The sequence below is a fragment of the Camelus ferus genome, chromosome 1 (assembly GCF_009834535.1).
Source record: "Camelus ferus isolate YT-003-E chromosome 1, BCGSAC_Cfer_1.0, whole genome shotgun sequence".
Taxonomy (NCBI): Eukaryota; Metazoa; Chordata; class Mammalia; order Artiodactyla; family Camelidae; genus Camelus; species Camelus ferus.
Genome location: NC_045696.1, coordinates 47,827,284 through 47,839,550, shown reverse-complemented (window position 1 = coordinate 47,839,550; position 12,267 = coordinate 47,827,284). Strand labels below are relative to the sequence as shown.

The window sequence follows — 12,267 nt, the reverse complement described above, 5'->3', positions numbered from 1 at the left end:
GTTTGAAGGACATACACTTGAGGAACTTATATCCAATTTCATATTTGTATGTATTTAACTGATAATGTAATTTAAATGATTTAAAGTAATATTAAGGATCCTCAGAAATACTGTCCTTTTAATAGAATATTATTCAATGCCATGTACGGATCTTATTTGAATTGTCTTTCTTTTACATTCAGAATTTTTATTTCAAAACAAAGAACCATGGTAACAATAATAGAAATTATTCACAATCTGGTCACTGAGAAATGGGAAAACTTCCACACTGTGGTAGTATTTGAATTCTCTTTCAAACAAACTGCAAAATATTAAAAAAAAAATCATGATAGAATAAGGGAAATCTAAATAATTACTGAATAGTTGACGATCCTAAGATATTATTGTTACTATTTTTGGGTGTTCTTTTTAAAAAGAATAGTTACTTTTTAAAAATAAATACTGAAATAGCAATGAATGAGATGACATGATGTCTGGGATTTTCTCTGAAATAATCTAGGAGGTGGTCAAAAAATATCCCTGTGGCACCTTATTTCTAGGTTAAGAAACTTGTGTTGTTGTTCTTGTTTTTAATAAATGGATTTTTGTGTTTGGCTTTTGTCCCGTCCTAGTCTCTGTAGAAAATGAATAGGCATATAAGAATCATAGCAATTCGTTTCAGTTGATAATAATTACTATCAATCTTTATGGCCTGATTAGCTCTATCTTAAGGCATAAGGCTATCTGTTATTTTTATCATGTCAGATATATTCCAGTTTGAGGTGAAATGAAAAAGATTTATGATGCAAAAGTTTTATGATACATCATCCCAAGAATGGTGGCTGCTTGCCGTTATAGAAAGTATTAGGGATGAGAAATGACTGGCCTAAAATTATGGCTAATGAAATTGTAATCTAGATTTATCAGCATCCAATACTTATAGACATGTTTATTCATTTATTTACAGCAAATTCTGTAGTTTTAGAAATATCTTTGAAATTTCTTTCCCCCTTACTTTTATGATTTATCCAATTATCCATTCCATTATTTCTTTCAGAGTAAATATGTTGAAATTCTAATTTAATTCATGTATAAAGACTGATCCTGAGTATAAATTGATATATCCTCTGACTTGGGGACAAATTATGCCACATAGTGACTGAAAATAGAACTAACCCAGAAAGTGATTTTGACGTAAGACCTCAGTTTTTTTTCCCCAGGGATTATTTCAGTCCTAGACTTTGGGAATGAGTCAAAACAGCCCAGAATGAGAGGGGTTGGGGGATCAATTTTATACTTAGTAAATTCAACAGTATGCAGGCAGATCAGTTGTTAGTAGGAACTTCTGAAAAATTGGATCATGTTTATCAATCAACATATATTTCGTGAGCATTTCCTTTTTTGCCTGACACTGTTGCAGATGCTGTGGGAAAATATAAAAAATACCTGTGAGATGAATAGAAGACCTACAATCATGCTGAAGAAACAATACAATTGTTAAGAACAATTAAATGATAACTGTTGTAGTAATACACAAATATAGGTTGAATAAAGGTAGACTTTCTGTAGATTGGAATAATTGATAAGGTTTTACCAAAGAAAATGGGGAATCAACTGGATGCTTATTAATCTTGGTTCTATTCTGTGTGGGATGACCATAAAGCAAAACAAACAATCCTAGAATCAGATTTGTGGGTAAAAATGACTTACAATGATCCAAGTAGGATCGGTTTAAGCCTTCCAGCAGTAGACTGACAAAGTTACAAGATAAATTTCAAGAAGATGATTTCTGTCTCCTTGAGATAAAAGAGAAGAAGTGTTCAACAGATTAAATTCTAGGCTCTGCTAAACTATTATGTTAGTTTGATACTGCTGCATAACAAATCACCACAATGTAGCAGCTTAAGCCAGCACATACTTATTAGCTCATAGTTCTCTGGATCAGGAGAAGCTATGGGCATAGCTAAACTGGGACCTCTGCTCAAGATTTCAAAAGGCTGCAGTCAGGATGTTGACCAGGCTGCATTCTCAACTGGAGGCCCACATAGGGAAAAATCTCCTTTCAAAATCATTTAGGTTATTGGCAGAATTCTGATTCTTGTGGCTATAGGACTGAGGAACTACATGAACCTTTCCATAAGCAGTTACAGTGTGTCAGTTTGCTTTGTCCAGACCAGCAGGTCTTAGAATTGGTCTGCTAAGAGTCATATGTATATATGATCTTAGGTGGTATAGTCATCTGTCTGTCTAATCTATATATATGTAGAGGTCTCCTAAGGTATAGATAGAAGATAGAGAGATAGGTAGGTAGGTAGGTAGATACATAGATAGATAGATAGACTAATCTAATCATGGGAGTGACATCCTATCACCTTTGGTAATTCTTTTGGTTCAAATCAAGTCACAGGTTCTTCCTGCATTCAAGGAGAGGAGGTTAACTCATTAGATGCCCAGCTAACTATCAAATATTTAATAATATATTTCTACCATATTTTACTGTATTAATGAACAACTCAGTACTTCAGTTGGTGATCTAAATAATCTCTTTATTCTTACTAAATCTCATTGTTGGGAGACAATTTTCTATGTCTTTTACATTCCTGCACATCTTATGAGCAAGAGGCATTAACTTTTTGCTCAGATATTTGTGTAGCTAATGTCGCCCTCTAGGGCAGATGGCATATCTGTTTCCTGACCAAGGTGATAGAGATAATTTTTCCTTCCTGGAAAACATTAGGAAGGTTTGCTAGCATCTTTCTTGTACAACTGAGGGTTTCCTAAACACAGAATTTCTCAGCTGTGACACAGATCCACTGCATGTCCAGCATCCACCTGGGTTCATATCCTTATCAGCCCCATGGGACTTGGGGAGCAATGGGAATGGATTTGAACATGAAGCTCATGTTGCCTGCTGTGCCCTGGACAGTAAAGTCCTTTGTCTCTGACCCAGGTGTCTTATGTCTTCTGCCAGCATATATAAAACTGTGAACATGTTAAGGCTGGACGACTTAGATCCTTCACAATTCCTGACACTTAGTTTTCCTCTAAGTGAGATTATTTCTAAGATTCCTTTCATGTTTCATCATTGATATTTTAATACTATCACTGGCTCTGTCATTTTCGTCACTGGCATAGAAGAACTCAACTATGTTTGTACTTGACTTCTTTTAAGGATGTTTAAACACTCCTCAATAGTCTAGAGATAGTAAAGATTATTTAAAACCACCTTTTGCAAATAAAGAAACTAAATTTATTTTAATTTGCTGGAACTGCTAATGTGAGGCATTGGTTATTTGGGAAACAAATCTATTAGGACATTGCTTTGACTGGGAGTCAGGTGCTCATCCTTTAGCTCATGTTTTTGTTGTAGTTTTCTTTGGTTTATGGCAACATTATGAAATTCCATTCTTTGCATTTCTTTAAGTCATGTTTAAACATCAGTCTGTAATATTCCACATCCCATGTTTTCTTCAAACTGTCCTCTCACATTTTCAAACATTGTTTTTTGTTAATTAGCATTTCTTAATTTATATTTTCTGTTTATTATAAAACAGTGGAATGCTTTGGCAGGAAATAGAATTACAGTGAACCATAAACAGTGTTGGGAGCCTTCAAGGGCATCCTGAAAAAAACTTGTACAGACAGGCAAAGCACACAGATGTGACAAGTAGCTTTTCCACAGTCAGCAAAGGATCCACAACTGCAGGTGAGGCCAGCCTGGTTTTGCTATTTTGTTATTTTCTTTAGCTATAATTGAAAGTAATAAACTAAAAGGTTAATTTTTACTGCATATTACAAAATTTATAGAGACTTCAGAAATAGCTAATCCATATTTTTCATAGAAAATTATATTTGGCTTAATACCTTAAAATAAAAACCTCAACATAAATTTAAAAAGTCTAACATTCTGACATGAATTTGTACACACGAGCAACCTATAAGTATATGTGAGAGCATGTATGTGCATGTGCATGGATGTGTGTTTGTGTGGTAGGGCAAACTAAAGTGACAGTGTACCCTTACCTCCACCTAAGGAGCTAGGTTTTAGGCCAAATGACATTGCGTTGAAGCCATCCTTTTTCCTCCTCCCTTAGCCTCAAATGATGATGATGATGACAACCATGATGAAGATACACGGTGATGAAGGCAACAATAGCTACAATAACAGGTAACATTTATCAGAGTCTCTAATGTGCATCAGGCATTACCCTATATGCTTTACTAGTGTTTCATTTAATCCTTGAAACAGCTTTTGGATTGGGTATTACTAATAAACCGATTTTCATGAAACTGTAGCAAAAGCAGCTTATGTAACTTTTTCAAATTCAAATAATTTTTAAGTAGTGTCAGAAATTTATGCTAAAGATAACTTCTCCGCAGACTGGGGATTTTTTTTTTTTCCCCAGTTAAGAGCCATGAAAGAGATGAGGGAAAAAAAAAAAAAACCAAAAAATAGTTGAAGGTTGAATTAGTAAAAATGAACCTAATTTAGATATTGAGAAATCTATTAAATATTCCACTTATTAACTTGTAACAATGATCAAAATAAGAAAAAATTACCAAAGAAATTTAGATAACGTTGAACAGAGAGTATTGTTGTTACTGTTTTTTAGTATAGCAGACGTTTTAATGGAATAACTTTGTCTCGGGCAAAGGCAGTTCCTTGGTATCTCAGGATGTGTGTGAACCCCAAGAAGCTGGGGCATTCTCTGAGCCCCTGGGATCCATTTCCCGGAACAAAAGGGCTGGCCCAGGGTGTCCACCCAGCCTCCAGTGGCAGGGCCTCTCAAATGTAGAAGGTTCTTGGCCTCCTCCTCAGGACTCGGGACTACTGCTCACAGGGACATCTCCTAGCGGTGATTCCTGGAGAAAGGCTGTTCTGGGCAGGGATAAGGGCCCAAGCAGCAAGGGCAGGGGAGGCCAGCCCAGAAATCCTTTTACCTAGGGGACAACCCCTAATCCGGCTGGGCAGGGGGTGGGACATCACACAGGGGTTTGGTGGTGGTTGTCACTGTCTCAGGGTGCCCGTCTTTGTGGGAGGGAGAGGAGGAGGGGATGTTCGAACGGAAAGGGAGGAAGCCCAGCGACACTCTCCAGAGCAGTGCAAGGCCATGGCCAGGTGCCTTGATCTCCTGTGGCTGTCCCCTGCAACACCTCTAGCGTGGTCTGTCTCAGGCCGGTTCAGGGCAGTGCGTGGTCCTGGCCAGGTTGCATACCCTTCTCTGAGAGGAGTGGGGATGGCTCCCCAAAGGCCCTTGGTTCTAGACCAAAAGCTAGAAGATTCTTTGAGGGCTTTCCCGTTCCTGTGTCTCCGTCTGTCTGGCTCTGTCAGATTAGTTTCAGCAGCATTCAGCGTGCCACAGTTCCTTTTGTAATTTAAAGCCCTCTCTAAATTGCACACTCCTCTCCTAATACCTCCCCATTTCTCTGCTTATCTTGTCAGAAAAAATCCCCCTAAAGAGCTGCCTATGCTTACTATCTCTACTTCCTTGATTTCTCCCTTCACGTCTCTCCAGTCAGGTTTCCTACCCAGTGTTCCACAGAAACTGCCTTTGCCAAAGTTATCAGTGATGTCTTTGTTGTCATCTTCAAGAGATATTTCTGGTTCTTATCTTACTGTACCTCTCAACGTAATCCAACAAAGTTGATTCTTATTTTCTTCGTGAAACAACTCCCTTTCTTTGTAACGTCATCCTTGACTGACCTCCTTTCTCACTAGTCTCTTTCTCAGTCTTTTTTCCTGGCTTCTCCTGAATAAACAAAGTCAAATCAAGCTTTTTCGTTTCATCTTTGTGCCTATCCCAGTACCAAGCTCTTGAGAGCACACAGTCAGTATTTGATGGATGAGTGAATGAAGAAGTGAATGGATAGACAGATGGATGAATTAATAAATGGAATGTTATGGATGTGTGTAGGTAAGAAAGCTTAATTTTGCTTGAGGCAGTCAGAAAAGTTTTTCTGAAGAAGGTGAAAATTAACCTGTGTTGAGAGAGTGTCAGACCTGTCTAGTGAACCAATAAAGCATTTATTTCCAGAAATAAGTGTTACTATAAAATTGACATAGTGTACCATTCCTTTGGAAGCTTTGGGAGAATGTTTTATTCCAGAAGGAGAAAATAAACCAAGAAAGAGAAAAATGTAAGATCCAGGAGATCCAACACAAGTGAGAGGAAAAGGAAATCCCTCAGAAGATTGGTGAGGGAGAAGCTATGATGATGGCTGAGCATCAGGCCCAGAAATGAACAGTCCAGATTGGATTAGGAGGGCAGACCCCTGCAAGAGGAGTCTGATGGAATGTACTTCTGCCAAGGAAATTGAATCTGATAGGTACATAGAAATCCAGGTTAATTAAAAAGGGAGAGTTATTAAATATAGGTAAAATCAAAAGTTACAAAAAAGAAGAGCATAATGGCTCACGTGTAGGTAGTGTTTATACAGTCATAATAATGCAAATCCTGTTTATTCATTTAATTAAAGTTATGTTTTACCTCTATTGGAAAGAGTAAAGAAAGGGAAAAATCTGTGCTTTGGGGAGGGATATGCATGAAAGGGAGCTAAATTCTCACGTTCTGCATGGGAAATTCATTAAAAATGGCTAAAACTGAAAAATTATTAAGTAGCCTTATAAATATATTATTTAGATATAAGGAGTTAAATACTAAAAGAAAAAGCCAAAATAGTTGGAAATGGTTGCCCTCTGGAAAATAATGGGGGGGGGGTAAAGTGATTACTTCTTTTTTGCAATAATCCATGTAGAAATATTTAACATTAGAATATACATTAAAAATAATAAAATAAGGCAGAAGAGATGTTAAACATTTATTTTCCTGCACAATCCCAGTTCAGAAGGCCATTTAAGAATGGCTCTTGAACCCACTGGCCCCACTTCCTCAGAACCAAGCTTTTTGGCTCATTGGAATTTATTTTTTCTCAATATCATGCATAATGGAATAGAGTTGTTGTGTTCCTTTTAAGGAGATTTATTCTAAATTCCCACACTGCTGAACAGGAAAAGAGCATACAAACCAAAGCTGGAGGAAAGGGCATAGTTCTATGCACACTAAGTTTCTCCAATCTATTGTATGGGTCACTATGTAACCAATAACATTTCCTGGCTTCTGGTATTATTCAAGAAGCTGAGTCATTATCTTAACTTTCCAAAATGGATCAGCAAACAACTGATTTTCCAAATGTGATATTGTCAGTTCAGGGTAAAGCTTGTTTCTCTGGCTTCTTGGTGTATGTTTAAGAAAAATTCAGGAAATTTGAGAATCTTAGCATGAAGACTTTTATTTGTAACATTGAAAATTATTTTACTAATGGACTATGGAAAAATTCTAACATAATTGTAAAACCTGAGAAATGTCACAGATTATTGGTAGACATATTTTCCTTCACATATGTGGATTCTTGCCCTTGGATTCTATTATTCTTTAATAATTATATTTCCAGTGTTTCTAGACAATATTTATGAGCCTTTTGAGTCCTCCTAAGGCAGAAATTTATTTACATAAAAGACAAAATAAGAACAAGTTTCATTATATTTCTCTGATAAGTGATGCACTTCTTAGGGATGCAATAGCACCATGAAAGCTTATCAAAATCATTGTAAAATGTAATATCAAATTATGTTTTGAACAACACTGACCACAGTATTTAGCAAAAATGTCATGTACAATTGCTCCCTGATTCTCTTTTCTGAATGTGTGCTGTAGATTTCCTTATAAAATACTATTCAGTATGTATTTTGGGGTGAAAGGAAATATTGATTAAACTAGTTCCCCCAAACTGGAGCCTGTAAATGAGAAGTGTTTCTGTAACTGTCTGAGCTGAGCATCCAGTTTTGAAATGCCTAGATTCAAATGTCACTGCTAATACTTATCAACTATGTGACCTCAGGCAAGTTTCTTAACCTCTCTGTGTCTCAGTTTTATCATTGTAAAACAGTGCAGTTAAAAGTATTGATGTCGTTATGTTGTTATAATGACAAAACTTGGATCAACTGGCACACTGAAAGTGTCATATAGCCTTATGAATTTAGTCATTATTGTTGGAAATGTTCTTGACTTCTCTAAGTCTCAGCGATTGCAGGGAAGCAAAAACTATCTCCTATGCTTCCTCTGGTAAGGTGCCAGTTTCTGCCTCAGGATATGCTCAGAGCTCTCTAGAATGGAATTTTCCATACAGTCCTCTAAAGATAAATTTAAGGAGATGTACATGGAGAATGGGAAATAGGAATCATGTCAATCAGCTAGCTGATGTTTGATTGAGTCCAAGCTCATGATTCTTGCCTTCAAAGTTGGAGACATAAGATTTAGACATATATCATTTAGGAAGGAATGTTTTCAGTTGTTAAGTATTAGAACACACAGTGCCTCAGTCAGTCATCATCTTTTGTTATCTTATATAACTTGCAATCTGGAGATAGATAGTTTCTAGTTAGGGGAAAGCAGTGGGAAAGCAGCCATCTGGAAATCCATACCAGAAATCAAACTGGCCAACAGAATTGTGAGAAAATAAATTTCTGTAGTTTAAGCCACCCAGTCTGTGGAGTTTGTTATGGCAGTCCAAGCTGACTATTACAGGAGGAAAATTTTTCCTGGAAACCTCTTGGTAAATTTTGCTTTACATTTAGTTACTGGAAAAAAGTCACATAGCCATGGATAGCTCCATGGAAAGTTGGGAAACTATGTGACAACATGCAGTGAGACGAGCACAATTGGCTTCTATCAGTCATAGCTGATCATGTGTGGCTGGATACATCATCATCCCTAACAAAGCAGATGTTCCATTCACAGGGGACAAAGGCAGTAGCTCTCAGATGGGCAAATGACATTTTTGCCACAGAGCCTGGAACAATTAGACAACTATACACACAAATTACATCCAAGTAGATATTCAGTTTATAAAATTGGGAGTGACCTCTAAGTATCTTAGGAATTAGAGAGGCAAACACATCATTTGGAATCACAGAGAAGACAACATGGAGCAGATAAGACGTGTGCTAGAGGATCTTGTCCAGCCTCAAAAGTACCTGTGAATTGCAACCATATGTATTTGGTTTATCCTGCATTCTCATTGCTGCATCTATCCACTCAGTAGAGTGAGGCAGAATCCAAAGTTCATTCTTGGCCTCTCCTTCATATGCCACACCCAATCAGTCACCAACATGATGATTGTATTCCAATATCCTTTATATTTACCTTTTAATTCCCCCAAACTACTCGTAACACATTTAATAAGGGCTTTCCTTATATTTTGCCTAGACTATTGACTTCCTGATGTCCAGTGTTTTCCTCTTCCACACATTCTCTAAGCTGTAGCCAGTATACAACATGATGGTACAATTTACCATCTTTTCATCATTCATCAGGACCGTCTAGATAAGGTCCAGTGCTCCTTATGTTCCTACTCTAGTCTATTTTCCCTGTCTCATCTCCTGTTCTATCACTCTGCTTGTCCAGGCGTGCAAATCTACTAGCAGCTGCCCCAGTGAATCCAGTGCTCTCACACTCCATCCATAGTTTATGCTATTTTCTCTCTACACTGATTATAGCCACCCAGATTCTTTACTTGATAAACTCCTATTTGTTCTTCAAGATTTGTCTCATGTGTCATCTGATGCTTTAGATTGAGTTAGGCCTCTATCCTTTATATCCCTGTTTCTTGCCATAACTCTTGGTAAAGTCCTTTATTAACAGAAAGCAGAATTTTGTCTCAAAAATAGACATTATTGGGTACTTTTGCAGACAATCTCATTTAATCCACACAACACTGTACTGTGAGAATTATTATAGACAAATCCCATTTAGCACAAGACGATTCCATTTGACATGGAAAGGATAACTGAATCTGGACTATTTGGGATCTGTACAGCAAAGGGCCATAGGAATGTCTTTCCCTATCTCGTCCGCCATTTGCTTCTTTTCAAGTCAGAAGTTGTGAGATAACTCCAGGCATAATTTCTGCAGACTATGATACAAACAATTGTCGGTCATTTTTCCCATTGTTGTTTAAATTGTCCTTCATATGTCCTAGGGCTTCCACCAATCCCTGATTGACTCCTGAACTTTACCGTAGTTAGTTACTTCCATCAGTTTTATTGAAGGTGCTTGCTTATGATAAAATGTGCATTTTAACATCTGTTGTGAAACTCTGCCATAACACCTTGCAGCATCTCCAACACTATTTATTTGCCATTCATCAGCCATTAAGAGTTCACACTGCTCAACAAAACACGAAAAAATAGCAGAAAGAAAGATCATGTCAAAGTATGCAAATAAATTGGCTGGAAGCATATGATACTGGTTACTCTGTGTGTTGGATGATGGGTCATGAGAAAAATAAATATTAATTTTACTGCTCAGTGGTGTAATAAATACATTCTTCTCTCAAAAAATATAAAACTATTTCTGAGACAAACAGCCTATAACAAACAGACACCATACAGGGCAGAACTAAAAGAGGAATGTTGTGCTTACAGGAGACAGATCTGAGTCAGAGAGACTGGGAACTGGCCCCAGGCTACCTTTCTTGGGTCAGAGCCAAGATTTGAGCCCAAGTCTGCCTTGCTCCGCAGCAGATGTTCTTTTCACTGTACCACCCTCCTTCTCTAGAGCACTTGACACATGCTGTTGTAATCACCATCATTATTATTTTTAACTGTCTCCCTTTTAACTGTCTCAGCTTCAGTTGATTGAGGAGGAGAATGTTGTGACTGGTTTGATTTTCTATCCAGAGCACTAAAACTTTCTCACACCGGCAATGAGACTGTTTCTCTTTCTTATTATTTGTGTGTTCATTGGAGTAGCGCTTTTAATATCCTTCAAGAACTTTTCCTTTGCATTCACAACTTGGTTAACTGGTGCAAGAGGCCTAAATTTCAGTTTATCTCAGCTTTTGACATAACCTTTCTCGCCAACCTTAATTACTTCTAGCTTTTGATTTAAAGTCAAAGACATGTGACTGTTCCTTGCAGTTGAATACTTAAGGCTGTTGTAGGGTTATTAATTGGCCTAATTTCAATATTGTTGTGTCTCAGGGAATAGGGAGGCCCAAAGAAAGGGAGAGAGATGGGGAATGGCCGGTTGGTAGAGCTGTCAGAATCCATACAACATTTATCAGTTATCGATTAAGTTTGCCATTTTATATGGTTGCAGTTTGTGGTGCCTGAAAACAACTCTAATAGTAATATCAAAGATTCCTGATCATGGATCACTACTATATCAAATATAATAATAATAATGAAAACGCTTGAAATATTGTGAGAGTTGCCAAAGTGATACAGAGACATGCAGTGAGCAAGTGCTGTTGGAAAAATGGCACAAAAAGACTAGCTAGACGAAGGGGTGCCACAAACCTTCAATTTGTAAAAAACACAGTATCTGTGATGTGCAATAAAATGAGGTATGCCTGTAATGTACAGCATGTGACTATAGTTAATAATACTGAATGTAGACTTGAAATTTGCTAAGATAATGCTCCCTAGGTGTTCTCATCCAAAATAAAAACAAACAAAAAAAGAAACAGTAACAATGAGAGGTGATGTATGTATTAACAGTGATTGTGGTAATCACTTCACAATGTATACATGTATCAAATCATTATGTTGTACATTTTAAATATATTACAATTTTATATGTCAATTATGCCTCAAGAAGGCTGGAAAAGTAAAATATAATGTATATAAAATGAAAAAGAAAAAAGAATATTTCTCTAAAGCCAAGAAAAGACAAAAAAGAAAAGATTAAAAAAAAACAACCCATCTTTCTCACAGCCCCAGGAAAGCACTAATCTACTCTTTATCTTTATGAATTTGCCTATTTGGAACATTTCATATAAATGGAATTATACGATATTTGTCCTTTTGTGTCTGGTTTCTGTCTCTTAGTATAATGTTTTCCATATTCATCTATGTTGTAGCATGTATCAATTTCATTCCTTTTTATTACTGAGTAATATTTTATTGTATGGACATACGGCCTTTGTTTATATATTCTTCCATTGATGGACATGAGGATTGTTTTCACTTTTTAGCTATTATGAATGATACTGCTATATACATTTGTGTGCAAGTTTTTGTATGGACTTAAGTTTCATTTCCCTTGGGCATATACCTGTGAGAATTGCTGATTCTTATGGTGACTCCATGTTTAACATTTTGTAGAATGACAATCTGTTTATCAACGTGGCTGTACCTTTTTATAATTCCGCTAGCAGTATATGTCCAATTTTCCACATCTTTGTGAGCATTTGCCATCTTCTTTGGTGGTGGTATCACTACCTAGA

At 36.8% G+C, this 12,267-nt stretch overlaps 1 long non-coding RNA gene across 1 annotated transcript in view; it reads left to right on the top strand.

Annotated features, from left to right (window-relative positions):
• The window catches only part of LOC116663300, an 89,237-nt gene that overhangs the window by 26,497 nt on the left and 50,473 nt on the right, over positions 1 to 12,267 (top strand). The window contains exon 2 of the long non-coding RNA XR_004319540.1: positions 4,074 to 4,147. This is a non-coding gene — a long non-coding RNA (uncharacterized LOC116663300). The remainder of the gene's footprint in view (positions 1 to 4,073; positions 4,148 to 12,267) is intronic.